Consider the following 9,252-nt stretch of genomic DNA (forward strand, 5'->3'; position numbering starts at 1 on the left):
CTTACAAGTTACAATAAGTAACAAATTGTATAAATCTCATCGTATTTTACTGCTTCACGATTGTTTTATTTAGTTTATGTATAGCCTATAGGACGCGATATCTTTCATAGTATCGAAAATAGCAAGTATCTCTCAGAATAATCGTAGTATAGGTAAATTGGTTCAAATAAGATTATTATAATAAAATAAATAGTTATGGGAGGGCGATTTGACCATAATTATTGTCTTAGGTATTTGACATCAAACAATGAAGTACAATTTGTACAGATAAGGTGACTCATATATTTTGCTATGGTGGTCAAATCAAAAACATTGGCCAGCTACGCCTAGTGTCTGCCAAATTTATAAATTCCAAAGATACTTTTAAAATGTTAAAATAGTCACATATTAAAAGTTTGATTTATTAAAAAATGATTTTAGACTAGACTTATATTGTTCTTTGTATGATTGCCCAAAAGGAAAAAATAGATAAGTTAAAAAAACAACATTTTCAGTTGTCTCAATGAATTATTGGGAAAATTAGGTAAAGATAATACCAGACTCCAGTTAGAGTTTTCTCTTGTTGTCCCATTAGGATAATATTTAAATAAATTAACGTAAGGATTTCAGTGGTAATCAATTAGGTGAAACTTGAAAGTGACAAAAATGGTGGGCACCATTGAAAAATTATACTACTATGTTTAAGGACAAAAGGCATGTGTCAATGTATAAAGCACCACTTTCTTCTTCGTTTTTCAAAATAAAGAAACAAAATATTTGGAGAGCATATGCAATATGCACACTCATGTTCAAAATATTTAGTAGAATTTAAGAGTCAACAAAAACCAGAAGAAATAATTTTCTTATATTATGGAATAAAAGCAATTTAGTAAAACATGAACAAGAAATAAAAGCAATTTAGTAAAACATGAACAAGAAATAGAGATAGAGAGAAGGAAGAGATTTTCTTCTTCAATTGTGTGTATTTTCCTATCTATTACAAGGCCTTTATATAGGCATGAAAAGTGAAGAAAATATGTCATGGAATATGTCATTGAACATAGAAAATATGTCATTGAATATGTCATTAACCATTTGAGAGAAAGATCATGGAGGAAGAGTAGACATCCACCATATTTTGATTTTTATCATAACACTCCCCCTTGGATGTCCATAAATAATGTGCCTCGTTAAAACCTTATTAGAAAAAAACCCTATGGGAAAAAAATCCTAATGAAGGAAAAAGAGTACACATATTTAGAAATACACCTTTTGGTTGCCTCGTTAAAAACCTTGCAAGGAAAACCCAATGGGACAAAACCTTGTAAGGGAAAAAGAGTACAACGCGTATTAACTCCCCCTGATGAGATCATCAGTTCACATCGTTGAGCCTTCGTATCCCAATCTTGTACACTAGTTTCTTGAAGGTTGACGCCGGTAGATATTTGGTGAACAAATCAGCCATATTATCACTTGAACGGATCCGTTGCACATTAATATCACCATTCTTTTGAAGATCATGTGTGAACAATAATTTAGGTGAAATGTGCTTTGTCCTAACTCCTTTATGAATCCTCCCTTTAATTGGGCTATGCATGTTGTATTTTCTTCATACAAAACTGTGGGTAGTTTATCACACTTCAAACCACATTTATCTCGAATAAGATGTATAGTATACCTCAACTATACACATTCTTGACGTGCTTCATGAATAGCAATTATCTCAGCATGATTAGAAGAAGTAGCCACGATTGATTGCTTCGTCGATCGCCAAGATATGATAGTGCCACACATGTAAACACATAACATGTTTGAGATCAAGCCTTCTGTGTATCAGATAAATACCCCACATCGACATAACCAACAAGATCGGTATTGCAATCATTTCCATAAAATAAGCCCACACCGGTAATTCCCCTTAGATAACGCAATATGTGCTTGATTTCATTCCAATTTCTCCTTGAGCGGAGCTATATCTTGCTAAGACATTAACTGAAAAAGTTATATCATGCCTTGTAGTGTTAGCAAGATATATTAGCGCACCAATTGCATTAAGATAGGGTACTTTAGGACCAAGAAGCTCTTCATTATTTTCATAAGGTCGGAGTGGATCTTTATTTATATCGAGTAATCTCACAACCATCGGGGTACTTAGTGGATGTGCTTTATCCACATAGAAGCTCTTTAAAATCTTTTCAGTGTATGCTGATTGAAGGACAAAAATTTCATCTTTCATATATTCAATTTGTAGACCAAGACAAAATTTTGTCTTTCCAAGATCTTTCATTTCAAATTCTTTCTTTAAATAGTCTACTGCTTTAGGAAGCTCTCCGAGAGTTTTAATGATATTTGAATCATCAACATACATGGCGATTATAACAAATTCAAATCCATATCCTTTTATAAGGACACAAGGACAAATTGAATTATTCTTATATCCTTCTTTCAACAAGTATTCTCTCGGGCGATTATACCACATGGGCCCTGATTGTTTCAATCCGTATAAGGATTTTTGAAGCTTATTTAATAAATTTCTTGGAAACCTTAATATGCTCCAAGACAATTTAAATCTTTCAATGATATCCACAATACGCATATCAAGTTTTTCATATATTGCCAGATTAAAACCTGAAGTGACTATATCCACTATAAGAGAACATGTCTCCATATAATCAATGTGAGGATATTTATTAATTTTCTTGTGCCACAAGTCGTCTTTATGTCTATCGACTTGAACCTTTCGCACAATAACACATTTATACCTCAATTGACTTTATACTTTCAGGTGTTGGACTATCCGTCCAACTTCACATTTTTCAAGTGAAGTCAATTTCATTGCGTATTTTTTATTTGGCCAATCTTTTATCCGTCCAAATTTCATGACAGATTTGATCTCAAGATCCTCGTCAATATTAATCATATTGAGCGCTACATTATATTAACAATATCGTCGACAATCATTTTATGTCGGTTCCATTATTACCCAATAAAGACATAACTTATTGAGATCTCTTTATTTCATTATTTTCAGGTACCTGAGCCTCTCACATGAGGTCTTACGAAGTGTTATGTCGTGGTGCTCTTCTAGAGCACTTGCCTCCTTATTATGACCATTTTGAATATTTGCCCCTCTCATTCTTCAAGGAGTTTTATCTTTGGAACCGATTGGTCTGTTACACTTCATGTGTGCCATAGACTCTGTCCCTCATGGACTTTATTCTATTTGGAGCATTAGCAGCTGAAATATGACATTTAGCTTTGGGTCAGCAAATGCGTCTGGCAATAATTTGTAAATGAATTATCACTTGAACTTCAAGTTTATATTTTCTTGTACGAGGATCTATATGTATTCATAATAATTCATTTCACGTATCACTTTCTCAGCTGCCCATTTTCTCCCCCTAATGTTGGGATCACCAACACATTTCCCAACCATCTTTGGGAACTCATCTTTGTGCATTTTGGTGGCATAATTAAATCATATAGCACATCCATATTTCTATATAGAAATTATTTGGTTCCTGACCCTGAACCGATTGTGATAGGGAGAAATTTTTATAACTTGGTGTCACGACCCAAATCCCGGTCGTGATGGCGCCCAACACACTACTAGGCAAGCCCGACCATTATTCAACACTTAACCCAATTTATCAAAAATAGCGGAAAGAAATATCAATTAAGCAAGATTAAAGTACTGAAGAATTTAACAAAATACACAATATAATCTCACTAGGACCCGGTGTCACGAATCTGAGCCTCTAGAATACAGAATATCATCCTAATACACGGTATATCTAAAGTCCGATAATGCGGAAATAAAGAGATAGGATAGGAGGGAGAAGATCAATGGCTGCGAACGCCGTGCAGCTACCTCGATACTCCCAGAGGCTGGATCTGCTGATCAACTGGATCTACTGAGCCTGAGACTGCCCTGGATCTGCACACAAGGTGCAGGGAGTAAAGTGAGTACTCCGACCCAGTGAGTAATAAAAGTAACTACAGTCCGAAGATAAGAAAATCCAGTAAATACACAAAGTAAGCTACAATCCGAATATACAGCAACATATGGAACTGAGCAGCTAAACACTAGTATAAATACAAATACATGAATGCAATGCAATGCATATGATGGTACATTCCAGTACCCACTGCGGCGTGCAGCCCGAGCCATCCATATTTATTTATCGTCGACGACGCTCACTGGGGGTGTGTACAGACTCCGGAGGGGCTCCTACAGCCTAAGCGCAATATCTTGGTCAGTCATTGTTACCTGACCGGTCAGCCATTGTTACCTGACCAATTTATATCATACAGTGCCATTGTTACCACTGTTCAAGTATATCATCCAGTGTCATTGTTACCACTATTTCAAGTATATCACACAGTGTCATTGTTACCACTGTTTCAAGTATATCACACAGTGTCATTGTTACCACTGTTTCAAGTATATCACACAGTGTCATTGTTACCACTGTTTCAAGTCACTTTATAATCAGTCCAGAAAATAATATAATAAGCCCCTTGGGCATTTACAAAACAGAAGTTCCCAGCCCGGAATACATTTAAAAATATCATTTAAGTTTTCAACACTTAGAATTATGGCTGAGTTTGCAAAACAGCATTTAAAACCTTGGACTGAAATTAAATGATATGCAAATCATGCTAAGCAGTAATATCAATCCTCGAAGGATTTTACAAATCGGCACAAGGCCCCAAACATGGCATCAAGCCCAGTAATATCAATGAAGTATGTGTATCAATCACCAGTATAGTATAAACATCACACGGGATGGACCAACTCACAATTCTCAATAGTATCCGACCCCGCACTCGCCATAGAGTGCGTGTCACGCCTCAATATAGCGTTACGATGTGAAAGTCCGGGGTTTCAAATCCTCAGAACAGCATTTACATCTATTACTCACCTCAAGACGGCCAAAAGTCTACTCCGCGATTCCCTTTCCTTCGAATCGACCTCCTCGCGCGTTGAATCTTGCCAAAACCACAAGGAATATATTACAATAGGCTAAGGGAATATAACTCAATCAAAAAGACTCGAAAAATATCGAAAATCACGAAATTTGCAAAACCCGAGCCCCGGGCCCACTTCTCGAAAAATTACGAAAGTTACATCACCGGATTCCTCGTCTCGCCACGAGTCCGTACATATAAAATTTACCAAAATCGGAGTTCAAATGACCCCTCAAATCTTCATTTTAGAATTTCAATCTCAAACCCTAATTTCTTATAATTTGGCTATGTTTTCATGGATTTCAAGGATGATTCTTCAATAAAATCATGTATTTAACTCATAAAACTTACCTCCAATCGATTCTCAGTTGAAACTCCCTTCAATCCCCGTCCAAAAGCTCTCAAAATGACTGAAAATGGTGGAAAAATGACCCAAAATCGGATATAAACTCACTGCCCAGATTTTTCGCAATTACTGTTCACCCGCGCGGTACTGTTCACGCGCGGGTTACTGTTCACTGCTGCTAAAAAAATGCACCAGCAGCCAATTTAAATTGCAGTACAGCCATTTTTCACTAAAATAGCTCTAACTCCATCATACGAACTCGGAATTAGACGATTCTTGTTCCTATGAGTCACAAATAATAATACGAACACAACCCTTCAATCGAAACTCAATTCGGAGCTCATTTTCCCAGTGCGATATCCATTTCACTCGTTAAATAATTACTCATGTTTCGCGTCAAAAACCTAATCGCGACTGGATGAAATTAGACCAAAATTTTCAGATCAGTCCTATAATTCATTATCAAAATTCCGCAAGTCTCGGGATCAAATTTGGATCTATAGAATTAAAAATGAACCTTTAGATCATTACATTTATGCTCAAAACGGCAAAAATCTTCCAAAAACTCTTCCAAAATTTGTCCGAGCCTCATGGGATCCCAACAAAGTATACTAACAAGTCCCATAATATGACACAAACTTAGTTGTTCCTTCGAATCACCAAAAACAACGCAAAAATACTAAATTCACCACGGATTCAAGCCTATGAACTTTGAAACTTCAAATTTTCACATCCGATGTCGAAACACGTCAAAACTAGTCCGAATGATCTCAAATTTTGCAGACAAGTCCAAAATAACATAACGAAGCTACAGAAACTCTCGGAATTCCATTCCGAGCCTCGGATCAAAATCTTACCTATCAACCGGAATTCGCCAAAATACTAACTTTGCCGATTCAAGCTTAATTCTACACCGGTCATCACAAAAATATTCCGGACACACTCCTAAGTCCCAAATCACCTAACAAAGCTATCCGAACCATAAAATTCGCATTTCGAGCGCTCTAACACATAAGTCAATATCCGGTTGACTTTTCCAACTTAAGCTTCCTTAAAAGAGACTAAGTGTCTCAAACCTTACCAAAATCATTCAGGAATGACTTCAAATTTTGCACACAAGTCACATTCGACATTACGGACTTGCCCCAACTTTCGGAATCGCATCAAAATTTCCACTTCCGGTCGAATTTTCTCAAAAACCTTCAAATTTCTATATTTAGCCAAATGACTCCAAAATGACCTACGGACCTCCGAATTCACTTCCGATCGCGCTCCCAAATCCAGAATCACCATACAGAGCTACTCCCAGTCTCGGAATTCCAAACGGACATTAATAACACTGAAATGCATTTTAAACCATACTGATGCAATTTCTTCTAAAATGCTATCTTCCCCAATATGCGCCAAAACGCTCCCGGGTTATCCAAAACCCGATCCGGGCATACGCCCAAGTCCGAAATCATCATACGAACCTGCTGGAACCTTAGGATCCCAATTCCGAGGTCGTTTACTCAAAATTCCAATCCTAGTTCATTTCTTCAATTTTAAGCTTTCAAAATGAGAATTTCCATTTAGATTTGACTCCAAACTTCCTGAATTTTAATTCTGACCATACACACAAGTCAATATACCTGAGATGAAGCCGCTCATGGCCTCAAACTGCTGAATGACGTGCCGGAGCTCAAAACGACCGGTCGGGTCGTTACAATTGGCTAGATGCGTACACGTGCTGCTGTATATTAAATAATAAATCTCATACCAAATTTCGTTTTTGGGAGTTTTGTTCTCATAACCAATGATTTAGCTATAATTGGAGGCATACAATTTCTGCTAAACCAACTTGGATTTAAACCAGTATTATTAAGATAAATCATCATAATTTATATTCTGGAATTGTGCTCTAATAATTTGAGCAAGCAATCTTGCAAAAACCAAACTGCAAGTTGATAACAAATGCACATGTGACCATAAAATAGATGCATCTATTAAAATAATATAATAGTATATGGTTCACATGGCAGGTGACTGGGCCCATATATATATCACCTTTTATTCCTTCCAGAAATCAAAGGATTCAATCCCAACCTTTAACTGGTATATCATGAGAATAAGCAGCACAAGAGAATTCTTGAAGAATATTCTATTCTTCAATATGTGTCAATGTAATTCTTAATTAATTTTTCGCATCATAATTGAACCGATATGGTCAACCGGTCATGCCAATTAATATTTATTTTAGTAAATCTCTAGTTTACTTGTGGCATATGATTCCAGCATCATGCTTATATTTGTGTAGTACAAATAGAAAGAAGATCGGGTAACCTTTCATATTTACCCGGTATGATTATAGAAATATGAAGATATTCAATCTTCCTTTCATTTATAGTCTCAATATGCCAATCACTTTGACTTATATATTTGAAACTCAAAAAGTTTCTTTTGAGACTTTACAATATCAATGTCATGAATAAGTTTATTCATCCGGGTAGTAACAAATTAGTTTTTCCGGAGTTCTTAACAACTTTTGTACTACAAGATCTTTTATCATACCATTCATATGGTAAATGTCTCCTTCACGGAGAAAATTATATCATAATAAATTGTCATGGTCAAAATCATCATAAGCAAAATTATTTCTTGCTTTAATTTTGCCTTTAATAACTTTTATAAGGCATGACAAAATAATATTTGGCATATCACATGTACGTGACCGATGACATATTCATGTAACTACACAATAATATTTATTCTCTTTATTTTACTCAAATCTCCCTTAGAGGTGAGTTGTGTGGTATTCATATAATCATGAATTGCATGTCTTTATTCATTGCTTTTATCACATATTGTCACATTCAACTTTAGGAATGGGTTTGCATTCTCAATGCTTATCACAAGTCACATTCTCTTCAAGGAATGGATCATAATTAGCGACGTGCTTTATTATTTTCATATCAATTTAATGGTAAGCATTGCCTTCACATTTTGAAGGACTATTTTGAGAACGCTTATTGTTCTCCTTTTATAATCATAGTGATTATTATTATTATTATTTTGATATTTGGAACGCCCACGTTCATTGTTCAACCACTTGTCTTCATTGAAACTTATTATGCACTGCTATCACATTCATTTCAAGAATGGAGCAAATCAAGTGGGACATTTTTCATGCCTTTTCATGAAAAATATATTATTTTTCTTTAGTCATCATTATATCATCAATATGGTACATTGGGACTCAAACCCAATGTCTTACCAATATAAAGGCATGTTAGTCCATAATAAATTGGGACTCAAACCCAACTCTTATCATTATGGAGCATCAGGACTTGATCCCGATGTCTTATCCTCAATTAATGGCATAATAGGCTAAACAATATTGAGATTCATTCTCAAGCCTTAATTTCAATCACATGCCAAGAAAGTTATACACAACTAATTTGCAACTTAGCAAATCAAATTTGCTTTCTTAAATAAGTGTACAAATCTCAAATCAGCGTAAAGCTTTATTAATTATTTGTAGCATCTATATGAAATACAACCGTTTGTAGTCAGAATATTTCTTCTAAATTCTATTAGAGTTTAAAAGGATCATAAAATCATTGTCATAATATTTATTGAGTCTCTCTCAAAAATATTGTTGTTTTCGGGGTATACCCTACCTATTGGATTTGATTTAACGCCATGACTTTCGTTCACTCAGTTCAACCAAGCAATTAGTGAATAAATTTATCAAAAGTATACCATATAGGTAACAACACATACATAGTACTAATACATAAATTCAGCATTTATATTACCTAAAAAGTGACATTATAGGTAACAACTTACCAGTTGTAGCTTGTGCATCATTCATATAAAATACTTAAAAATGGTAAGTCAGTAGCAAGCATCAAGTAGGTCATGGATACTCAAAAATACCTCTTCTAGTAGTCATACTAATCATTGTTTGCTTTCAA

This window comes from Nicotiana sylvestris, chromosome 1 (assembly GCF_000393655.2).
Source record: "Nicotiana sylvestris chromosome 1, ASM39365v2, whole genome shotgun sequence".
NCBI lineage: Eukaryota > Viridiplantae > Streptophyta > Magnoliopsida > Solanales > Solanaceae > Nicotiana > Nicotiana sylvestris.